Source organism: Colobus angolensis, unplaced genomic scaffold, assembly GCF_000951035.1.
Source record: "Colobus angolensis palliatus isolate OR3802 unplaced genomic scaffold, Cang.pa_1.0 Scaffold71, whole genome shotgun sequence".
NCBI classification, from domain to species: domain Eukaryota; kingdom Metazoa; phylum Chordata; class Mammalia; order Primates; family Cercopithecidae; genus Colobus; species Colobus angolensis.
This window is the reverse complement of record NW_012120821.1, coordinates 9339153-9342689: the sequence shown is the minus strand read 5'-3', so window position 1 is coordinate 9342689 and position 3537 is coordinate 9339153.

The window sequence follows — 3537 nt, the reverse complement described above, 5'->3', positions numbered from 1 at the left end:
TTCTTTGGTATTTGTGGGGGATTTGTTTCAGGGATCGCTATAGATACCAAAATCTGTGGTTCCTCAAGTCCTTTATATAAAGTGCTACAGTATTTGCATATAACCTATGTGCAGTCTCCGTATAACTTCAATCATCTCTAGATTACTTACAATACCTAATACAGTGTAAATGCTAGTTCTTATACTATATTTTTTCTTTGTATTATTTTTATTGTATTATTATTTTGAATATTTTGATCTGCATTTGGTTGAATTCACAAATATGGAACCCATGGATACGGAGGATATGTGCATATATATGTAGTATAGTGTATCCTCCATACATGTATTCAAGATATATATATATGTTTATATTTATATATATATTCTCTCTCTCTCTCTCTATAGATATATATATATTTCTACTTCTCTCAGTAATAATGCAGGAACAGAAAACCAAATACTGCATGTTCTCACTTAATCGTGGGAGCTGAATGATGAGAATACATGGACACATGGCGGGGAATAACGCACACTGGGGCTTGTTGGAGGGTGGGAGGCAGGCCATCAGGAATAATAGCTAAAGGATGCTGAGCTTAATACCTAGTTGATGGGATGATCGGTGCAGCAAACTACCATGGCACATGTTTACTGTGTAACAAACCTGCACATCCTACACATGTAACCAATAGATGTATATTATTATTTGAGTTCCAATAATCAAGTAATACAGAAACCCTTGTATTATTTGGTTATTGGAAATTAAATAATAATAATAATATACATATATTCTATTGGTTCTACTTCTCTGGAGAACCCTGACTAATACAATGGGTGATTCATCCAGGACTCTCAATGCAAACAACAGAGCCTTCTCTAGACTGTATAAACAGGAAGGAATTTATTATAGGACATTACATAGCTCATGGAGCCACTGGGAGGACCAGGGAATTAGGCTTGGAGGCTTTGCACCTAGGAATGGTGGCCACTGTCCAGTGGAGATGCCTCTACTACTGCCATGGACACAGCCATCTCAAATGACACCTTTGCTGCCCAAACCCCACTACTGCTGCCCCCAAAACAGGCTGCTTCTACAGCCACTCTTGCTGGAAAATGGATTCTGTGCAATACTTGCTTCCTCTCTTTTCTCTACTTAGAATTAAAATTATCTTTATTTTGTGTCTGATTAGTGGAGTCCAGCTCATGTGTCTGTACTGCAGCTACAAGAAAGAATGGGAAAGTGAGTTTTCTGGTTTGTGCCTTGAAAAGGAGGAACCCATAATGAGGAAAATTTGTCATACATAGGAAAGGTATTCAAAGGGGCTGGGAAACATGGAAAGTCTACTTCAGTGAATCTGAATTTTCTTACTTCTGTTCTGCCTCTGTAGGCCCTATCCCTAGAAGGCTACAAAGACCATCACAATGGCCTTACTGTTGACCTGGTAGCAGCTCAATATGGTTGCAAGCAAAGAGCTTAAGAAGTGAAGTTATGTAATTACAGAACAACAGAGAAACAAAGACTGTTGAGTACACACAGTCCACTCTTTTAGTAATTTTTGAGTTAAAAAAAAGTGTCAAAAACGCAGGAGGCAGAGCAAGAAGGCAGAATAGAAGCTTCTACCAATTGTCTTCTCCACAGGAACACCAAATTTAACAACTATCTACTACACAAAAGTGCACCTTCATTAGAACCAAAGTTCAGGTAAATTATTGCAGTACCTGGTTTTAACTTTGTATTACTGAAAGAGGCACTGAAGAGGGTAGGAAAGATGGTCTTGAATTGCCAGAGCCATCTCTCCCCTGATCCCCGGCAGGAGCCATATGGCACAGAGAATCTGTGTAGGGAGAGTGTAGTGGTTGTAGGATTTTGTGTTAGAACTCAGTGTTGCCTTGTTACAGCAGAAAGCAATACGAGGTCAAACTCAGCTAATACCCATGAGGGAGAATTTAGACCAGCCCTAGCCAGAGGGGAAAACCATCCATCTTAGTTGCTGAATGGGCTAAAGGGCTCTGGGGTTCTAAATAAACTTGAAAGGCAGTATAGGCCACAAGGATTACAACTCCTAGGAAAGTCTGATCTGCGCTTGGAGCCAGTGGACTTGAGGGGCATGTGACCTGCTGAGATAGCCAAGAGAGTGCTTGCACCACCCCTCTCCCAACCCTCGGCAGTGCAACTCACAGCTCTGAAACAGAGACTCCTTCCTTCAGCTTGAGGAGAGAAGAGTAAAGAGGACTTGTCTTGCAACTTGGATACCAGCTCAGCCACAGTAGATTAGGGCACTGGACAGAGTCCTGAGGCACCCATTCCAGGACCTAACTTCCAGATGACATTTCTAGACATACCCTGGGCTTATATGGGCCATATAAGGCAGAAGGGAACCTGCTGCCTTGAATGAAAGGATCTAGTCCTGATAGTATTCACCACCTGCTAACTAAAGTGCCATTGGGCCCCGAATAATCAGCACCTGTAGCCAGGTAGTACACACTACGGCCCTTGAGTGAGATTCTGAGATGTGCTGACTTCAGGTGTGACCTAGCACTTTCCCAGCTGTGGTGGCTATGGGGAGAGACTCCTTCTACTTAAGAAAAGCAGGAGGAAAAGTAAAGGGGATTTCGTCTTGCAGCTTAGGTACTAGCTCGGCCACAGTGGGGCAGAGCACTAAGTGGGCTCTCAGGGTCCCTGATTCTAGGCCTTGGCTCTTGCATAGCATTTCTGGATTTGACCTGGGCCAGAGGGGAGACCACTGCCCTGAGAGGTGAGTCCCAGGCCTGGCAGCATTCACCACAAGCTCATTGAAGAACCCTTGGCCTTGCGTGAACATTGGTGGCAGCCAGGCAGTACTCCCCATGGGCCTGTGGTGGTGGTGGCCATGGGGAGAGACTCCTCTGCCTGTGGGAAGGGGAGGGATGAGTGTGAAAGACTTGTCTTATGGCTTTGTCTGCAGCTCAGCTGCAGTAGAATAGAACACAAGGCAGATTCTTAAGATTTTCAACTCAAGGCCCTGGTTCCCAAACAGCATCTATGGACCTGCTTGGGGGAACTTGCTGCCCTGAAGGAAAGGACACAAGCTTTGGCTGACATCACCACCTGTTAACTGTAAAGCCCTAAAGCCTTGAGTGAACAAAGGTGGTAGCCAGGTAGTGGTTATAATGGGCCTTGGGTAAGACACAGTGCTGTGCTGGCTTCAGGTCTGACCTAGTGCAATCCCAGTGGTGGTGGCCACAGGGGTGCTTGTGCCACCCCTCCCCCAGCTGCAGGCAGCTCAGCACAGAGACAGAGACTGTGCCTGTTGGGACTCTGTCTGTTGGGAGAAAGTAAGGGAAGAGAAAAAGAATATCTGCCTGGTAATCCAGACCTTATCCAAGATCTTATCCAAGACCACCAAGTGGTACCTCTATAAGTCTGCAAGAGCCACAGCATTTCTGGGCTTGGGGTGCCTCCTAATGCAGATATGACTACAGTGACCAAAAACTTAGATAACAACACCCAGGTCTCTTTGAATACCTGGAAAACCTTCCCAAGAAGGATGGGTACAAACAAGCCCAGAATGCAAAGAC